Below are 21,831 nucleotides of genomic sequence, written 5' to 3'. Positions count from 1 at the left end.
GTTCGGCTGTTTTTATGAGAAATCAACAAAAAGACAGCTGGATTTTTCTTCTGAGTTTTTGATTTATCATACTCTTTTATTTTATACAGATATGGCTTTTACCAGAAGGCCAGTCTATAGAATTCTGTGGAATTCTCATCTTATACTTCATTTTCTTATTGCTAAACTGTTAAGTTAGTTCTATCTGTAAGCTTGGAAAGCAGCTTTTAAGACTTAATTTTTAAGAAGTAACATCTCTTCTATAAATACTGATCCTCTATAAATACTGTGGTGTCCACATTTGCCTGCTTAATATAATCTCTCCCTTGAATTGGAATTAACTTAAAATATTCCAGAAATGGCATGTTGAGTCCCTCTCCTGGTTCTCTATTTGTAGCTGACTCACTGAGTAGCAGAGTTGCCCTTAGCTGATGCCCAAGTTGGCAAGTCATCAATCAACAAATTGTCCTCTGAAGGTGGAATAGAAGGGAGAGGGCCTCTCAAGGGGTCATCTTCATCCATTAGCAATGTAAATAGTAGGAGGCAAAAGATTTTTCCAACAACTTTGTATTGAACACTTTCTGTGTTCCAAGGCATAAGAGTAGGTTCTGGGTGTATACTAGTGAAGAAAGCAACATTCTGAGCCCTGACCTCATGGCGATAACTTAAATGAACCATTTAATTTCTCTGGGCTTTACTTGAAAAATGAGGCTAATTCCTAACCTCACAGTATTGCTGTGATAATCAAACACATTTAGAAAAGTATAAAATGTGAAATAACTGTAGAGTTCTTTAGGTCAACGTGGTTACACAGCCTCAGCAATGTTCTTAACCTTGAACTTTCTGAGATTAGCTGTTTTCCTTATTGACGTTATCCCTAAATGGGCTTCCCTTTGCCCTTTGTCTTGTTGTAACAGTTGCATTTTCTTCTCCAAAGATGATCCTATGGTATTCTCGATCAATGCCAGCTTCTTATCTGCTTTGCAAAATACTCTTCAAAAGGAGGGGCCTCCTAAGAAATTTTATAGGCATCTAGTATGAACTTAGAAAGAGAAAAATGAGTATTCATAAAAGATATTGAGAAAAAAAAAGAAGTGATTTTCTATATTTTGTACACATTAAAATCAGATACTTAACTCCCCAAAAGACAGTTATGGTGAGACATCTCTGTCCTTTCCTTGAGTTAAAAATAAACAGAACAGTTTTGGAGTTGGGTGAGTAGACAGCCTTGTCAGTGTGGACAGGAATGATGGGGCCATGCCCTGAGTGGGCAGCGGGCCAGGAGGGCCTTCTCTGGAATATGCTGGAGCAGCTGACTTGGAAACATGCAGGGAAGGGTTCTAAGAATGCCTTTGCTGTATGTGTGGGAGGAGGATCTCAGTGCTTGCCTTTAAAGACCCCCAGCCTGTTACACAGTTGCCTGAAGAGGTATTTTTGGCTCATTGTACACATCATCTGTTAATTGAAGGAGCCCCTCCTACCCTCGCCAGTTCTAACACCAGGGTAATGTATATTTGTCTGTCTCTTTTTGCTTCATGATCCTGTCTCTGCATCTCTGCCTTTTTCCCACCCCCGACCCCTCTCCCTACATATGCGATTTCATCACTCAGAGTGAGAAAGCACAGCAAACCTCAAATCTGGGCCCAGCTAAAGAAATGTGGTAGAGGGTCTCGTTTTACACTTTATAAAGTACACAATTAACAGATCTTCTGGCTGAAAGGCTTCTTCTTTTCTTCATCCCCTAACAAAGACGAGGCTGCCTGGGCGGGTAGTTAGTATCATGGTGTAGTGCAGGGTTGACGAACGTTTTCGGTACACGGCCAGATAGTAAATATTTTAAGCTTTGTAGGCCATTAGGTTTCTGTCACAACCCTCAACTTGGTGATGTATCATAAATGTGGCTATAGGCAAAACGTATATAAGTGGGCATAGCTATGTTCCAGTAAACTTCATTCAGGGACACGGAAATTTGAACTTCATATAAGTTTAATGTGTCATGAAATAGTCTCCTTTTGGTTTTTTAACCATTTGAAAATGTAAAAATCATTCTTAGCTTGTGGGCCTTATAAAAACAGGCAGCGAATAGGGTTTGGCCCACTGACCTCTGGTATTGTAGGAGAAATGCAGAATTGGACGTGAGAAACCTTAAGTTTCAGTTTCAGTTTTACTACTCTTTAACCTTGACTTAGTCATTTAACTTCTAACCTCAATCTCCTCATCAGCAAAATGAGTTTGGAAAGGCGGGTGGGAAAAGCAAAGTGAAAGTGGAGAAACCTGGCTAAACCTAACACTGACTTAGCCAGGGGTCCAGGGTTGGCATCAGCAGCAGTAAGTCATGCTGATAGCATATACCCTTGATTAGGTTGTAAAAATGGCACCTCATTTCTGTGATGGTCTTCAAAAAAACCCCAATAACCCTAGCCTAAACATGAGAGAAATATCAGACAAACCCAAATTCTGCAAAATACCTGACTAGTACTCCTCGAAACTATCCAGGTCGTCAAAAACAAAGTATGTGCACTGTCACACCAGGCAAGACTAAGGAGACATGATGGCTAAGTGTAATGTATCTTGGAGATGGGATCCTGGGACAGAAAAAGGGCATTGGGGAAAAAATCAATGACATCTGATTAAACGAGTTTACAAATAGTATTAGATCAATGTTGGTTCCTTAGTGGTGAGAGAGGTACCATGGTGATGTAAGATGTTAATATTGGGGGAATCTAAGTTAGGAGAATACAGGAATTCTGTACTGTCTTTGCAATTTTGCTGTAAATCTAAAAACTATTCTAAAATAAGTGTATTTATATTGGGAAAAAAAATTTGTTAGGTGTGGAGAGTGAAGGAGAAGGAGGAATAAAGATGATGTCGAAGTCTTCTGCCTGAGTATCTGGGAAGAGAGCCATGCCATTGGACAGAAAATATGAATGCAGGAGGCAAGTCAGGCTTAAATAGGAAATAATGAACTTGGAATACCAGGGACACATCCATAAATATGAAGTACCATTTAACACTTTAAGCGATAAAATACTTGGAAAGGGCTTTTGGATTTCAGATATTTTGTTTAAAATGATCTCCAGCCCTGAAATATTTGACATTTAAGGCTTAATTTAAGAAAGGAAGATTAGCTGGATTAAATAATAACATAGTTATTGGACTTTGTATAAATAGCTGGACTCCTCATATTCAAAAAGAGAAAGAAAGAGAGAGAGGGGCAGACAGACAGTCCCCAACTTACAATGGTTTGATCTAGGATTTTTTGACTTTAGGATGCTGCAAAAGCAATATGCATTCAGTAGAAACTAGTTATAATTTTGAATTTTGAACTTTTTCTGGGATAGCAATATGCAGTATGATACTCTGTCGTGGTGCTGGACAGTGGCAGTGAGCCGCAGCTCACAGTCAGCCATGTGATCAAGAGGGTAAACAACTGAGATACCACAATGTAGTATTAAATGGATTTTTAACTTGACAATATTTTTATTTTATGATTGAATTATCAGGATGTAGCCCCATCATAAGTCAAGGGGCATTGTATATGTGGGTATATTTATCCTATTGTCATTAAAGCATTGCTTGGAGCTTGGAGTAGCTGTAAGCCCTTCTTTATCTGCAAAAGGAATTAAAGTTGTGTTGTCAAGTGGAACATTATTTAAGTGACTCAGCAGCCAGCGCAGCCCTTTTTTCTTTACCAAGAAGTGCTAGTTGTGTTGACCCACACTGGAGAGAATGTTTTGTTTACCTCATACAAGAAGTAAGAGGTTTGAGTCATTCCTTTTTCTGTCTTGCCCTATTTATTTTTTATAGCCAGAATTGCTTCAAATGTGCATACAGACCTCTAGAGGCCTGTGATGTCTGCTGTAGGCTAACAATGTATATGATAAAACCACAATCAGAAAAGGCTCCACACCTGCACAGGTCATGAACAGGCAATTCACAACAGAAGAAATTCCAATGTCAATAAATTTATTTTTAAAAAAACCTTCACAAATAATCAAAGATATGTAACTAAACATATGCCAATGAGATGGTAAAGATAGTTAAGAAATAGAAGACCCTGTGCTGGCAAGGATGTGAAGAAGAGCACTCTGGTGGGAATGTAAATAGATATACCCTTTTGGGAGGGAAGTTTGAAATCGATATTCCAAGCTGTAAAATGTGTATAGTCTTTGTTCCAGTAATTCCACTTCCAGGAGACTATCCTAAGGAAATAATGAGACAGGCATATAAAGATACATGTAAATAATGATCATCTAAGCATTGTTTAAAATAGTGAAACACTGGATACAATATTCAAGAATAGCATTAACTTCAACATTGTAGATGTAGCTATTATAATAGAAAGACTTGCATCATTTTTTGAAGAAAAACATTTCAAAATGAATTCATAGTCTAGTTTACATAAAAATGTATGTGTGCATTTGTGCATTAAGTTTTGAGTGCCTCTAAAACATAGATTCAAATAACAATATTTTAACCCTAAACCAAAACGTAGACTCTCCATGCTAAATTCTTAGTGGTGTAAACTGCCTTTGTCTCATACATTACTATTTGTAGATCGTAAAACCCATTCCCATCACCACTTATACGCTACTTCTCCTAAGTAATGCTAAATTTTTAAAATAAAAGTTATAACTTATCCTAAATTGTTGAGTAAGGATTTTTTGTTCAAAGTATGAAGAATCTAATATTTTTTTTTTTCATAACTAGTGCTGTCTTAACCAAAGAGAAGCCAATACATAGTTATCATTCCTTAGTTTTATTTCATGCTACAATGCTTAAAATATTTGACAGTGCTTGGTACAAAGCACTAAAGGATACGGGGTGAAAAAAAAAAGAGATTTCAGAGGGAAAAATCTCTTTCATCACTTTGATTTCATTAATTTATGTCTTACCTCTGTCCAAATGTATTTAAAGTACCTTGATCTCTCAACAGAATGTGCACTGAGCATAAAAAAATATTCACACACACGGAAAAACCAGCTGTAGCGTTATACTGAGTCCAAGGTAATAATGATTTATAAAAGGCAAAATGTAATAGTTCCAAAAACACTCAAGATCTCTGAACTAGAGACTTCAGCTTTAACATGTGACTGAAATGATTCAAAATCATCATTCTTCCCAAGTCAACAGAAAACCATTATGGCCATGTAGTTCAGATCAGTGAGGCCGCAGAGCTTGAGAGAAAAGAGCAGACTGTAACCCGCAGGATTCTTAAATAAATAAAGCATCACATAACATATACACCCTGATAGAGCAATAGTAGGGTGGAGTGGGGTGGAAGGTTTATAGATTATCTACTCTTTGCCAGGCAACTAAGCTTAAATGCTCATTGTGCACTGTCTTGTTTAGTAAACTGCAGATATATACATTTATATTCGGATGTTTAGTTTGAACTAAACATTTCTGAGTAAAGCATTTCTCTTTCTGATGTTGCTCTCACCAGCTGTGTCCCGTGGGCAGCCATTCCCTAGATCTACCAGTTATGCAGTTAGTTGCTAACGATTCCAGATTTTCCCTCCTCCCACCACTACTCAGTATTCCATGCACCATAGCCAGGGTGAAGAGGTCTACGAGATGCCTCAAATTTTAGACAGAGTTGTGAACAGGACTTTGTTTTCATTTCACTAATTTATATCTGCTTCTTTCCAAAAAAGATTTGAAGTGCCAAAATCTTCCAGCAGTATGTGTGCTGTGAGACATCTCATCAGAGGGAGAACCTCAGGAACTCCACACAGAAGGGCAATATGCAAAAAAGCAAGACAAGGCAGTGAGGGCAGGAGAGAAAGCAAAAAACCTTCCTCTGTAGAAAGGAGCAAAAGGAGTGGGAGAGAAAGATTTAGAACAGCTGGTCATGGGAGTGGAGCTCTTTAAAGGTACTTTAGTGATTAAAATAGGTGGCGTATATGAAAGGTGAGCACTTGACTGGCAGGTTTGTCTCTGAATCTTTCCCAGCATCAAGAAGCCTTCTTCCTGTGTTAGGACAACTTCAAGCCATGGTTTCTTATACAACCTTGAGCTCAGGTAATTCCATGGCCATTATCCCTGCCGTGCTTAGCTACAGCTAAAATGTCAACCTCTCTTACACTGACATCCCCTTGTTCTTCTGCCCCCATCCATTTTTTCATCTACTTATTGCTATTTCATACCTTCCCGCCAAGTCCCAGACAAGGGCCTGTGAACCAAATCTGGCCTTCTGCCATGTTTTCTTCAGCCTGTACAATCCACCTTTATCTCTACATGGCAACCACTGGTATGAGCCACGAGCCTGCTATATCTGTTAGAAAGGACATGCCCTCCTATTTGCCATAGTCCCAACCATTCCCTATGGTTTCCCTAGTCCTGGCAGTGTTGCGTTTCTTGGTCAGATGAGTGTGTTCAGTTTGTGAAAATTTATAGGGCACTTATTATTTTGTATTTTTCTATGCATGTTATATATCCATTTTTTTAAAGTGTTTAAAAGCAGAATCCTGATTTCTCCAGACAAACCATATTCATGTTTTGTAGATGAGGATATGGGGACATAGAGAAGTCAAGCAGTTTTGTCCATGGTCGTAGAGCCTGGTACATGACAGCTAGGAATCACACTGAGGCAGTCTATGCTCCTGACATCTATGGTTTACTTCCTCCGAGGACAGTTGGTTCCGTCATAAGATACTCTAATCTAGTCTTGGCTTCTCTTTGCTGCCACTTCAATATCCAAAACATGATTTTTCAGAGACACACTTACATTATTTCTTTTATGTGCTACAGTAGAGTAAAGATGGCCATAAATTCTTTGCAACTCTGTATTGAGATGTGATTTGGAATTCCCCTCCCCTTGAATTTGAGCAGGTCTTAATGATTTGCTTAACTGGTAGAATGCAGTGGAAATGACACTGTGTGACATAAAGGTGGACTATAAGAAGACTTGCAGCATCTGTCTTGACTTCTTTGAACACTAACTCTTAGAATCTAGTTGGCATGCTGTAAGGAAGCCCAGCAACCCCCACTGAAAGGCCCACATGGAAAGGAAATAAGGATGCTGGCTGAGCTCCCAGCCAGAGCTAGCACCAACTTACCAACCGTGTGAGTGTGCCATCTTACCAGCGAGTCCTCCAGCCTCAATTGAGTGACCCTAGTTAATGCCACATACAGCAGAGATGAGCTGTCCCCACTGAACACTGCCCACATTGCAGATTTCATGAGCAAAACAAATGACTGTTGTTGTTTTAAGCCATTAATATTTGTCATGGTATGTTGCAACAGTACGTAACTGGAACACCTGCAAACTTTGCTTAAGAAATATAAATTAGAATCAGATAGAAGGTCAAAAAAGTTTAGTTTTTTAAATATTAGGGTCAGTACAGAAAATTTTTCCTAGGGGAAAAATAACAATTCGAATCATCCCTGAAATCATCCCAGAAATTATTTTTGTATAGCTGAAATGTTTTTTTCTCTATCCTCGCTAAAGCAAATATCAAAGACCACCTACATTAGTAGAGATTTACTGACTAAATTAGAATCTTCCAAGAAAAAACACATTTGCTAGTAGAATCTCAATAAAGTGCCATCAAAATAATTGCAGAAACTAAAATGTAAAGTCAGATTCTATATGAGTCACTGGAAATTAGGTGTAAGAACTATATAATCTAAAACTTGTTCCTCACATTAGTTAAAGGGCAGTAGAATAAAATCTAATCACATTTTTCTTTGAGACTGCCCACTCACTCAAGACACTTGCTTGGCAAATATTTTCCCAAGCAGACAGCACAATTAACACAGGGTGTGTTCCACTAGACTTGACCAGCCAAGCTGGAGAGTGATTGCTTACCAGGGTGGTGTATTTATTGCAAAGGGAAGTCACAGAATTTATCGCTCCCATTTCTACTGAGCCTTTTCCTATTTGTACTCTCTGTACAGAGTATTCCCTCCAAGATAAGTGAGGGCGGTGGGAGAAGCACCCTTGAATGCAAGGCTAGTGGTGAAATACCTTTTAGAAAGCTGATGGGTCTGTGAAAACTTAGGGTGGCCACAAATACAGTTGAATGGATAAAAGGTTGTCAGACAAACAGGAGGTATTGTGTCAAGTTTTGAAACAGAGATAGATGGATAAAATAGTAAGCTAGAAAGAGAGGTATATTTTCAGAAAGGGTGACAGGATCTACTGTGAGACCAAGGGTACTACTCAGCTCTGCAACTCTGGCATGGAAGCAACCACAGACAAATATATACCCAAACGGACGTGGCTGTGTGCCAATAAAACTTTCATTAAAAACTGAATTTCATATCTTCATGTGCCACAAAATATTATTATTTTGAGTTTTTTCAACCATTTGAAAATGTACAATCCATTCTTAGTTCACAGACTGTACAAAAACAGGCTGCAGGCTGGGCCTGGTCTGCAGGACATAGTTTGTTGACCCCGTTATCATTTCGGTGTCAGCAGGGTGGGGTGGATGGTTGAGGAGAGAGGAAGTGGCTTGCTTTCCACATCCTAACTTATTAAACTTATGTATCTTGGGAACTTTTAGAATAAGTATATATGACTTTTATAATACAAAATTTAAGAACGCCCGTGTTAGGGTCAAGAGTGGAAAAAAAGTCTCTGCACATGGGCTCTGTTAGGTTTCAGTGGACAAGGACAAGTAATAGCTCTTGGGGCTCATGTTCAAATAATTCAAGTTCTCATTCACTCACACTCACCCACTCAGAATTTGGGTTGAAGGTCCCATTCACTCACTCTATAAAGAAGAGATTTATTTATCAATTTAAATTGTAAACAGTTTAAGGCAAGTGATGTTACTAATTATAAATTATTTTTATCTGCTTATTAAAACAGGTCCATTGAGAAGACTGTGAGCTTGGATGATATACTTAAAAGCAATACCGTATTTCTTTTTAAATTCTGTATTAGTCAGACTAATGCAGACTACTGTGTTTTCACATTTTATTCACAATTTGCTTTGCTTTTATGATATCTAAGGAAAATTTGCATTATGGTTGTTTATGTTCTTCTTTTTGCCCATTTTCATTCTCTCTCAATTCCCTAAAGGCATGATACTGGCTCTTATAGGTTACAACTTGCATTCATTCATTCAGTCAACAAGTATTTACTGAGTGCTTCTTATGTCCCAGGCATTGTTCTAGGCCCTGGAGATGCCAGAGTGAACACAGCAAAGTTGCTGAACACACATTTTTTGTTAAATTTGATTCTGTCCTGTTCATCTGAATTAATGTTTTCCTTCAGGAATAGCAAATGTGTTTCACCTCACAAGTCAACTCTGATTGATTGCCAATATTTGGGGCATTCTGAGAGTCAGCTAGAAAGAGGATCCTCTTCTATCACTCATCTAAGGAATGAGAGTATGAGAGCAAATGAGTCACATAGATGTCATGCCTCATGGAATCGTGAATTGTGGCACATGGGAGGCACGTGAGAGGGGGTGCGATATGATGATAGTGGAAATTACAGATTAGGTGTCATGGTTCAGATGAATTTCTCTTCTTTTTTTAAAAAATTAATTTTTATTTAAAGAAGATAAACAGAAGATTTTTAAATGTTTTATTGTAGGTCTTTAACAGGTGTAGAAAAAGGTATCTATAAAGTGACAGAAAGTGTTAAGATCCTAAGTATATATCATATATAATTTTTGAAACGGGAAAGTAGTAAAACTTGTTTAGGATTAATTAAAAGTTGTATTTAACAATGAGAAGATGTTGATTAGTTTTAAAGAATATCATTACTTTTTACATGAGTATTTTTTCCATCTTAAATGGTCATAAAATTATAGATCTCCTACCAGTCCCTGAGGATTCTTTTATCCTCAGATTAAGATCTAAGACCTCTAATGCCGTAGCTCATCTCAGAATATTTTGAGAAAGCAGCAACCAATTCTTTTTGCACAAGTAAATTCAGTGGTTGAATTCGGTAGGCACAGGATATTTCATTAATCAAGGACTCAAAAAAATTAATGAGACTTGGTTAAAAATTATCATGGTTTTTATTTTCATTTTCAGTGTGTTTGTATGTTGTGGATGAATATACATGTATGTATTTATACCTTCTTTAGTTGGCCGACAGGTTAATTGTCTTTTGGAAATTATGGCTCATAAAATAATTTATCTTTACACCAAAAGCTAATCAACAGATCACTACAGCCTTTTCTGTCTCCACTATCAAACGGCAGCGCTGAGGTTAATTTCTCTTCTGCCTCTTCTTTGTGATATGGTTCACGAGGCCTCATTTTCCTCATCTTTAAAATGGGGGAAATGATATCTACTTCAGAAGATGTTACAAAAGTTATTTCTCATAACTATCATCATCAACATTATTATTAATAGCTAACATTTATTATGTCCTGTATAACATGTAATACATGTAATACATGTATAACATTTATTACATCCTGTCCGAAGCGAAACACTTTACATATATTATCTCATTTATTTTCTCAATAACACTGCAAGGTAGGTCCTATTATTATTCCTATTTTACAGATGAAAAACTGGGATGAAGAGAGAGTACAAGTCTGTTCAGGGTTTCACAGTGCATGATGACACGATATATGTGAAAGTTCCTGCACTGGATTGGCATGTAATAGGTGCTTACTCCATGTCCTTCTACCCCTCCTATCCTATATAGCAGCAGATGTTGAGGGGACCGCTAGCTCTGTGAGTGTTTACTCACGGGTTGGTAGGGAAAGCCCATTCATTCCTTTTTTCTCCTCCAGGCCTCCTGTGATTAGACATATCCCTTAGGATATTTCTAATGGTATCCTTCTTTTCATTTATTATTATTCAGCCAGGTCTTTGACAAGAGTAACCACTTTGACTACAGTAACCACTAGAGTCCAAACAGGAAATAAATGATATACACAAATAAATAATGTGAGGAGAATAAAGAAGCTCCTTACACAGAAAGTACAGGGGAAGTAGTGCATGGGTACTCCAGGTAGGTAATGGACGGGCTAATACCAGCCCTAGACCTGAAGAGGAAGGACGTGCTTACTAGGACCTGGAAGAAGAGGCCACATGGAGGGGGCTGCCTGACCAGAGCTGTGATTTTGGTTAAGGGAGGCAGCCACCCCACAGTGAGCCATAGAGAAAGAAACTGGAAGAATGAATACCCCAGCCTTCTTTCGCCCTCCCCCTGCCCGTGTTCCCCAGAGGTCAGCCCAATTGGAAGCCCTTAGTGCAGTCCATCTAGATTGGGCTCCCAGAAAAGGTAGAGTAGGTTCTCGGGGTGAGTGGGAAATAATGCTACTGCTATTCCTCAGCATGGCTGGGAAATGGTGAGGCAGATTGCAGGTTCAGTTTCTCACATTTTTTGGTGTTTGTGCAGATTCAAAAAGTCCTGGCTCCAGCCATTTAAACAGATGGCTAGATCTACCAGGTAGACAGTTACAAATTACTTTTTATAAGTGCACATGTGGAAAAACCATCTGGCAATGATTTAGTCAGAGGACAAAGAATGGGACTTGGTACTTCCACACATAGCTTTTGAGGCTGGTCATCTCATTACCCATACTTCTTAAAAATCTCAGTTCATGTTTTTATAAAATGAACATAGTAATAGGTCCTTCTTGGGAAAATGTGAGGCTTCAACTAGTCTATACATTCTTTGAGATTTATCACAGAGATGAAAAGTCTTATTATGATGAATGTCATATGTATTAGTAATTAAACATAAATCTTTTAAGTTAGATTTGAGATCAAAGTGCCCTTGACTTTAAATTGTTGACTCTGTGGATATTATGGACTATCAGGTCTTAGAGGTTCATCTCGGAAGTAAATAGCTGGAATTGGAAGGTTTTTGCATGCTTTATTAATTCATTGTTTTTTAAAAACTTGTTCATTATTTTTCTTGCTGTGAAGTATTTCACTGTATAAAAGTACCACAATTTATTTTATCCATTTCACTGTTGATGGACATTTAGGTAATTAGTTTGGGGGCTATTAGGAATAGGCTGTTGTAAACACCCTTGTGCGTGTCTTTTGGTGTATATATGCACTCATTTCTTCTGTATACATACCTAAGAGTAAAACTGCTACTCATGGGGCAGGTACCTATAGGACTACAGTTGAAATGGCCAGTTTCTCAACATGGCTGAACCAGTTTACATTCCCATGAGTAATGTGTGAGAGTTCCAGTACCTCCTCACTGTTATACTGTCTAAACCTTAAGATATTTGGTAAATATGTCATGACAGAGTCCTTACATGTTCAATTTATATTTCAGTAATTTATTCTGGATTTTGCCTGTAGCATACAGAGTATAATTACAAAAGAAGGTTTAGACAGTTGATTCAAATGGTTATGTTTTGTGGAATTGTCCAGTTATCATCCTGGTCAGCATGTGTGAGATCATCTAACATGAAAAAGGTCAGAGAAAAATCCCTATGACCTTTCAATTCAAGCTAGATACAAAAAAGATACCTGTATGAAGTTCAGGGACAGATAAAATTAATTGATGGTGATAGAAAAATTTTTAAAAATGATCCCCCCTTATTATGCTGGGGTGAGGATAGAGAGGTGCTAATTTGAAAGAGTCTGGGGTGTTGCTAATTTGAAAGAGTCTGGGGTGTTGGAAATTTTCTATATTTTAATATGGATGGTTTTCCAGAGGTATGCCTATATAAAAATTCTTCAGCTTCAATAAAATGTTTTTTAAGCATAATGAGTAATACAGCAAAACCCTGGCAAATGTAACAATGATATACCAGGAATACACAATGAAACATTTATTTTATACAGAGTGTACATATATACAGTCTCTCTGGAGTCTGCCAATGTACATAAACCTTAGGAATAAACATACCTTTGACCTTTGTCATATAGGAACCACGAAAAACATATGTATAAGTTTATCCATAAGGATGTTCATTTCAATATCCTTTTTAATGTTGAGCATTTGGAAACAATCTAATGTTCGATTTTGAGAATTGGTAAATATGTTCTATAAGAATATACAGCTATTTAACAAACATGGCAAGGAAAGGCACTGTGTTTGCATTCACGTATGTTTCTACTGAGGAAACCAGATATATATAGCAAAGACTCCAGAAAAATGTGTTAGTTGACTCAAAATGTGGCTTTAGTGACAATGAAGACATTTGAAATAATGTATATTGAATCAAATTGATAAGTATTAGTAGATATTTGATTATACATTGTTCATATCCCTGGAAGAAAAATACTGTAGGTCTTACATACTCTTTGGTTTAGCCTTAGATTTGGAGTCTGTGTATCTGATTCAGACTCAGCGAGCGAAATCTTGTCTGTGGCCTGAAACTGCAGTTTTTCTTTTTAAAAATTTCCAGTTAAAAAAATCTAAGTCTCTGAGTCTGTCGACGTTAAGTGCAGAGACTGGGTGCTAAACCGTAATGCCCTTGACGAGAAAGTTTAAGGATAAAGTTGAAGACTGAAAACATTCCTATAATAAAATCTCACTCTGTTTTTAGTAACTTTAGAATTGTCACTGAGAAACCCACTTGGAGACATATAGACTTTCTAAAATTTAATATCATCTTCTATGAAAATAACATTGCATGCTAAGTAATTGTCATTTGAGTGACATTATTCAAATTGGTAAATGTAGCTCCCTAAGAGGATAAAATGTTGCGATTGTTTTGTCAAAAAAGGGATCCTCAAAAATTTATTCTGTCTCTCCTTTTTTGTCCAAAGGAAAAATTAAGTCAATGATCCTCATAGTTTTCTTATTTTGAACATGCATTTAAGAGCTTTCTGTACTGTCATTTCTAAAAGCATTTTTATTCTGCTTAACCAAAAATCTTGGAAGGGAAAATTTTTTCATGAGAAAAGGAAGAATCACTTTATTTTCAAGGTTGCTTCATATTCAGCCATTGTTTTGCATCTCTAAACGGAAATAATAATGTTACAAAACCTACTTGGTATAGAAGAATTAGTGTTTTACATGAGACAAGTGCTCAATAAATTGTAACTGTATATGTATAATTGTATATACGCATGCCTAATAAGTCACTTAAACATAGCTCTGCATACAGGAGTCATTATCTTAGTTTCTTATTTCCTATCTAGTATCATATGTGGTACACATTAGACACTATAGTTTTTACCTGAAGCCTACTCTTTTGATTTGTCATAAATGGCAATAGATAAACAAACAAACAAACAAACAAACAAACAAATAACTAGCTTGCTAGCTCTGGAGACTCATGTTTTATTCTCCAGGCTACACCAACCTGGGATTTCAGTAGAATTACAGATATTTTCTAGTATAATTAGACATGACAACGGCAGGTTTAAGTCCTTCCAAAACGCTCCTTATTATTCAAGGGGATTCTTGTGGTACCCTGTCTTTCTACCTCATTCATTTATTACACAAATATTCCCTGAACACCCATCATGGCTTCTGCACACAGCTAGGTGCAGGGGACATAGTGAACAAAACAAGAAGAGGCCCCACCTTCATTCATAGAGATTATATTCTACTGCGGGTGCCTTCATGATGTCACTTCTTTTGCTGTTCCAGTGTTTTCCAAGCCATTCCCAACCCCCATACTCCTATTGCTTATAGGCTAGCCCTGGAGGCCGGCCACTTGCTTCAGTGGGCACAGCTGTTTTCTGAGCATTGGGCTTCCCTGCCTTCCAAGCAAAGAGGCCCTCACCACATTAGCCTTGCTGGACTTCTAAACAGGTCAGTGGTTTCATAGCCCATACCCATCTTGGACCCTCTTTCCAAGAATTTCATTGAAACAGACTGATTGTTACACAAAATATCGGCCGAAGACTTGAAAAATATCCCATAAACAAATACAAGGTTATCTGAGGTTTGTCCTTATGATTTACCGGCATCCTTTCACGTCACAAAGATGTGAAAGGAAAACTAGGGAAATGTATCAGCTGCTTCGGGCATGAACCAGAGATATTTTCAGGGAAGGGTGAGGGATTCCAGTCCAGAGTCTCTTCTGATTCTCGAAACAGCAAGGATTGTGCAAAGATAAAGAGCAGAAGTAAACACTAAAACTGTGAACAAAGAATGAACACAAAGAGGGGAAATCCTTCTAGGGAAACAAGCTTTCCTCCAGAAGAGAAAAACAAGAACCTGCTAAAAAACCTGTCAGCCTAGAGTAATAAATAGAAGTTAGAGTCTGCTCTGTGCCTCTTTGGTCTGTTTCTCTGCTGAAACACTATGTTTTTAAATGGAGATTAATGTTTGGCAGCTCATGGATTGACGTAGCAGGCGCCGGCTCCATTGTGGATTGGGGACACAAACAACAAGTGGGAAGATGATTTCGGCAGTGGGTCAAGCAGAGAATAAGAGGGTACAGTAAAGTGAGAAAAAATTAAGCCAGTTCTGCAAAGTCCGACATGAAGGTAGAAGCAGCTCGATTTGTGAAGTTACTCCTAAATTATGCATTTGTCCATTAAAGCGATGTTTCTTGAGCATCCGCTGTTTCTTACGTTGTGCTGGGCTCTGGGGACACAGTGGAGGTTGGGGTGGAGGAGCAGCCAACAGCCATCAAGTCCCTACCTACCCTTTGCCAGACAGTGCTCGGGGCTTTGGCAACCCTGATAACTGTGTCCCAGCCCTGGAAAGTGTGGAGCCAGCCTCAGCCGAGGTCTTTTGAACTACAGAGCTCCTGTCTCCCGATTGTTTTGGAACCTGTATCCTGTTGTGGTTTTGTTTTTATTTTTACTTTCGATCACAACTGAAATCTTAATTTCTATTGTGAAATGCCCCTTTTTTTTGATCCTCGGAAGCTGCCTTGGGTCATAATGTCTTTCTGAGCCAGAGAACCATAGTTTAGGTGATATGACTAATCCTACCTTTTCTCTCCAGCAGCCATTTTTCCACCCTTCACCTCTGAATGGATTTCATGTCTAAGCTCTGAATGATGCTTTCTGTTGCCAGATATTCTTTCTGAAGTCCTCCCAAGATCTTGTCTATTCCCTCCCAAGACAGGCCTCTGCTCTCCAAACCAAACCTGGTATAAACCAAAATGAAAGGAAGGAAAGAGACTCAGTGAACTGCTGACGGAACTCCAGGATTTTAACTTTTCTCATTCTGAAGTCAAATTCTCTTTGAAAGGACATGTTTATTAAAAAAAACATGGCAAAATGAAGGTCCACACATTTAATTCACAGAATTCTTAATGCAGAAGCTATAGAAGAATTACAAATATGCATGATTATGAAAGCTTTAAAATTATAACTGTGTAATTTTAATCGTTCATTCATTCAACTGATATTTATTGAGTACCTACTACGTGCCAAACACTGCCAGTGCTGGGGATACACTTGGCAGTAAATAAAGCAGACAAAAAATTCTTCCTCTTAAGGAGCTTGTATTCTAGTTTTCTGAATATCGACTCAGGGAAACAGTCCATAAACCTAAGAAGTAAGTATATTATATGGTATGTTAGAAAGTGGTAAGTACTAAGAAGAAAAATAAAGCAAGAAAGAGAGATAGGGAATATCAAGGGAAGTGGTTACAATGTAGTTTTATAAGAAGAGAGAGGACCGTCTCACTGAAAGATGACATCTGATTAAAGTTGTGAAGTGAGGGAATGAGTATTCAGATTTCTGGAGGGAGAGCATTTCAGTCAGAGGGAATAGCAAGTATGAAGGCCCTGAGAAAGCATGTCTGATGTGTGTTCTAGAAAAAGTGAAGATGCCAGCCTGGCTGGAGCACGGAGGGTAAAGTCATAGGTGAGATACGACTGTATAAGTCTTTGTAGGATTTTGGCCTTAATGGGAGCCATTAAGGGGTTTTCGGCAGGAGTGACAATATCCGACTTAATTTTAACAGGAGTTAATGAGGTCAAAAAAGGGATTTTTCAGGACTGGGAAATTAAGAGCATGTTGGCGTGCTGTTGGAAATGACCTGTGGAGAAAGAAGATAGAATGCTGCAGGAAAGAGGGGACAATTACTGGCACGATGCCCTTGAGTGGGGAAGTGGGGTTGGGGTGCAGAGCAGGAGAGGAGGGGCTGGCCTCAGGGTCACGGACAGTTCACCGAGGGCAGCAGGAGGGAAGGTTCAGATGCAGGCCTTGCGTCAGTGCAGTGGTGGGAACTTGGGGAAGTTCTCTTCTGATTACTTCCCTTTTTTTTTCAGAGAAGTAGAAAGCAAGGTGGTGAGCCAAGAGTGAGGCTAAGGGAGGAGGAGGTGTTACAGGTTTGAGGAGAGAGAATAGCAGCTATAACCATCCAGGAGAGAGGGAGGGTTAATGGACCAGGACATGTGGTAGGATTATCAGATAATGATCCTGGTTTCTGATCATGAATCTAAAATGAGACCAGCTGCATGGGTATGTTCTCCCCATGATGAACTGCATGGAGTAAATAGAGAATCAGATTTAACCAAGATGGAGGTTTTGCCGGGTGAATATTATAAAGGGAAGGGAGTTGGGGGCATAAGAAAGTGAATGGTGATAAATTGCCCAAGAAGTTAAGTGAAGATATGGAAGGTATTGATAATAGTGAAACTATGGTAAGGTCAATTCATATAGGTCTACTTGGATTAGGAGGGTACTAAAGGGAGTGAGCTGGAAATTGAAGCTGTGGTTAGCAAGCTTGAAATGGATGGTGGAGGCAGTGGCATGGGCTAGTGCAGCCCCTGGGCTATATATAGGCCAGGACCAGTCCATGGCCTGTTAGGAACCGGGCCGCACAGCAGGAGGTAAGCGGCGGGCAAATGAGTGTATTTTCAGCCGTTCCCCAGCACTAGCATCACTGCCTCAGCTCCACCTCAGATCATCAAGCATTAGATTCTCATAGGAGCACTGGTCCCTGGTGTCAAAAAGGTTGGGGACCGCTGGTCTAGAGTGTGACTGTGGAAGAAGCTGACGTAGGGTGGAGGATAAGATACTTGATGGAATCTAGGGACAGGGGTATTGGGAGCTTCTTCTGTGGATTTTGAAATCACCAAGTATTTGTAAGTGAGTAATGTTGGCAGAGCTACCTGAGTCAAGGGCTAAAATCTTCAAGGAATGAAAGCAAAGTGACAGTTTGGTGGTGGTGGTGGTGGTAGTGGTGGTGGTAACTACAGCAAGAAGGGTAGCCTGTGGTGAAGTGTGACAACAACAACTCTTAAAAGTGGCAAGTTAGAAAGGAGGATCGCTGACATGACGGAATAAGGAGGCCAACTGCAGAGGTCACCTCGGAGGCCTGTGGCACAAGGGAGTGGGAGAGAAAACAGCAGAGGAAGCGGTATCCACAGGAATACCCAGGTTTCAATTGAATAGGAAAGTGAAGAAAACGTTCAAAGTTTGGATAGAGAAGACTCTGCTGATAACGGACCATGGGTTCTGAGGACAGAGTGGAAGGGTTTGGGGCATTGGGTGTCAGCACTGTGTGGGGTGGCAGCCTGGTGATGAGGTTTGCCTGACCGAATCCCTGGAGATCCCGGCTCACAGACCTTAGCAGGGGTAAAGGGTGTGATGGGCTGGGTCCTGTTGGTTTCAGAGGCTGAGAATACACATGTTTCAGGAGGGAGGCTAGTTTAGAGGAAGGGAGTCTTGCCAGGATGTCTTGGAGCTTGGTCCCCTCCCAGGCGCAACTATGTACAATGAATACTTAAAAGTAAACAAAAATGTGTCAAAGTTTTTATAGTCATTGTATCAGGATAGTGGGATTATGGACAGTTTTTCTTCTCTTTTTCATCTTTTCCCTCTTGAATTCCATCTAAGGACCTCACCTTAAACTCGGTTTTAAAATTCTACCACCTCTTGCTTGTAATTTAAATAAAATAGCCAGTGCTCTTTTAAGGAATTCAACTTATTTTGTCTAGGTTCACAAAGGAAAAAACACACATTAAAAACAATGATGACTACAAATAATATCCCTGCTGATGATATGTCCCTGGTGTTCTTAATGTGTTTTCACAGGATATGCCAGGTAAAGCAATGCCTTTCTGTCCTTGAATATGGCTAAGTGCAATGCATCCTGCCCCCAGCTGTATGACATTTCATTGGCCAGATCCAAACCTCTCGGGTTCTTCCAGGAAGTGCTTTGTGTTTCTAAAAATTTCCAAAGCCTGTACAGAGTTCTTTTGTGCCCAGATACACAAATTTGTGATTAGTAGCAGCTGAAGGATTGTTCTTTATGTTTTTGCTAAACCCTCTGAAGCCTCAAGGGCTGTTAGAAGTGAAATTATTCTAAATTTCAAGTTTGGATATCAAATCTCTTTATTTTTATTGGAGGAAGAGTGCAGTTATTCCCTTAACTATCATCCATCCTTATCTCCAGCAGCGCTTCTTTGTAATTAAACCTCCTGGTCCTGCAAACCAAGATTATTGTGCGAACGTATATGGAAACTCATCAATCTGTTACCTACCTAACATACTAAACGCCATAGAATATTTTTGAAATTCCTTATTATATCTTGCTTTAGAGAAAGTATATTAATTTTCCTCAAGGCTGTAGGCAGAACACTACTTTGTCTGAAGAGAAACACACTGAAATTGAATATAAATATAAAGAATACCCATAATCACAGTGTATTTCTTGAATGAATGAATGAATAGATATTTGATTAGTATTAAAAAGACTCTCTTAACCTCTGAGTATATTAACAAATTGACTAGGATCTTGAGCATAAAATCCTGCAGGAAAAGTAAGAACAGTTTGAAACTAACAACACCAAAAACTGCACTATATTTTTTAATGTGTCTAACAGTAAGTACCTCTGTCAACTTGAGCAGTTGGTGTAACCTCTCTGAACCTCAGTTTTATGACAAATGAGAGGATTAGACTAAAACTGTAGAATTATGTAGAGTATCAAGGGATCATAAGGATTTTCTAATTTCCATCAAAAGAAACCCAGGGTTGTAACTCCCAGTTCATTTGCTTGTCCATTATACTGTGCTGAGCTTTAAGCCATTTCCAAATAAAAAAGTCAATCATTTCAACCTTAAAAGTAGTTTCAAAATGGTGGTGATTTTGGAAGCAGACTCACTCATGCCCGTCCCCCTACTGCCCACAGCCCATGCCCATCAAGCCATCTCTGAGGAGGTTTGGATCGAAGTCCGACATCATAGCGATTGTTTCGCAACTCTGTACTAAAATCCATAGAATTGTACACTTTAAATGGGTGAATTCTATGGTATGTGAATTATATCTCAATAAAGCGAGGTCAGAATTCTTGTTTGCAGGTGGTAGAAAACAATTCGAACTGACTCAAGCAAGAAAAGGAGATTTAATAGCCCATGTCATTGAAAAGTTCCTCGTTAGATCTCCTGACATGACTAGATTCCAGTCTCAAACAGTAGCATTAAATCCCAGGTGCTCTTTCCATCTCTTGCTCCTCTCTCTGCAGTGGGGAACTTTACTCTCAGGAGACATTCTCCACAGGTGGCCCTTGGCAGTTCTCAGTTTGTATTTTTACCAATTTAGTAAATCTAGCAGAAGCATCTCCAGCAAAAGTCCTGGGACTTAGAGTTATTGGCTTGGTTTGGGTCACATGACCTTCTAATAATAATAACATTCATGTAACACTATGAACCAACTTAATTCTTATAATATCTCATTTTACAGATGAAGAGATTGAGATGCAGAGAGGTTAAATAACTTGCCCAGGATCACACAGTCATGAGTATAGGAGCCAGATTTGAAACTCAGGCAGTCTGCCCCTAGAGTTTGTGGTTTTATTGGTTTTAAGCGCTGTGTTGCCTCCAGTCACTAGAGTCAAGGAAAAACAAATGTTCTGAGTGTCTAGTCCTGAAGCAGATCCAGCATGTGCAACTGCATTCTCTCCTGACCCGCTGTGTTCCAGACCTCTGAGGACCGATCATATACGTATGTGTATGTGGCTGGGGAAAACTGGCGAGGATCTTAGACATAGGACCGTAGGGGTCTTATATTGAACCAAAGGCAACATCCAAGGAGGCAATTTCAGTCTGGTAGGGAAGGAAGGGAGGCTCATAATCTCAGAAGCTGCCATATTTTGAGCAGCTTTAATTGTCGGACAATACCTCTACACTTTATGTCTCTTCATTCCTTATGTTCAAAGGCGCGGGTGTCTATATTCACTGCTAGCTCCAAAGAGCAGAAAAGAATAGCACTAACCAGTGTACTCCAGTAGAGATGTTTCACATGAAAAACTTGCTCTTGCAAGCTATAAACCAATAGTAGCAATTAATATTAATAATAGCAATCATTAAATAACAAGAGCTAATGTGTACTGAGTGCACTATACTAGGCACTGTATATGCATCATCCCGTTCTGTCCTCCCAGTCACCTTAGGAATGAATACGTGCTGATGTTCCCATTATCAGACAAGGAGACTGAGGCTTAAACGTCAAATAACTTCTCTCACATCATAAAGTTTGGGCAGAGTTGGGACTGGTGGGGTTCAGGACACACTAGCCCAAAATATGGCACCTTAGCATATTGAATATTTTAAGCTGAAGAAATTGGAGAAAACAGCAGAAGCATTTTCTGCTTCTCCCATGAGACAGGCCATAAAACCCTCCTATACCGAGAGGAAGGGGGCAAAGACCCAGTAATCTGTCTAGGGATCCTGAGAAGGATCCAGACGAACAGGCCTCACTAAGTTTCCCCCAGTTTACTACCCTTAGCTCGTATCCTTTTGTCTTATTACATTTTTCTATGACTGTCCACTCTTCATCAAACCTAGCGTCAATTATTCAGGTCTGACTGCTTCCTTGGGTTTTCATTTCCTTATGAAGGATCCCATGTCATGTAAAATTTAGATTAAATAAATGTGTAACATTTTCTCCTGTTAGCATCTTTGTCAATTCACTTTTCTGTACCTAAGAGGGTTGATAAAAACTTTTTCCTCCCCTACAGGACTCATTAGGGCCAAATCCATTTAATATTAAAGTCCATCTACTTTTAATCTTTGAACTATACTGCCTTAGTCTCT

The 21,831-nt window shown here is 39.0% G+C and overlaps 1 protein-coding gene across 1 annotated transcript in view; it reads left to right on the top strand.

The window, feature by feature from the left end:
- Positions 1-1,421: 1,421 nt before the first annotated feature.
- TMCC3 (transmembrane and coiled-coil domain family 3) overlaps positions 1,422-21,831 on the top strand; it is a 113,052-nt gene continuing 92,642 nt past the window's right edge. The window contains exon 1 of the mRNA XM_006923835.3: positions 1,422-1,482. The gene's annotated coding sequence lies outside the window, so the exon portion shown is untranslated. The remainder of the gene's footprint in view (positions 1,483-21,831) is intronic.

Source organism: Pteropus alecto, unplaced genomic scaffold, assembly GCF_000325575.1.
Source record: "Pteropus alecto unplaced genomic scaffold, ASM32557v1 scaffold76, whole genome shotgun sequence".
Taxonomy (NCBI): domain Eukaryota; kingdom Metazoa; phylum Chordata; class Mammalia; order Chiroptera; family Pteropodidae; genus Pteropus; species Pteropus alecto.
Note: the sequence above shows the minus strand (reverse complement) of the source record. Positions and strands in the feature narration are given on the sequence as shown.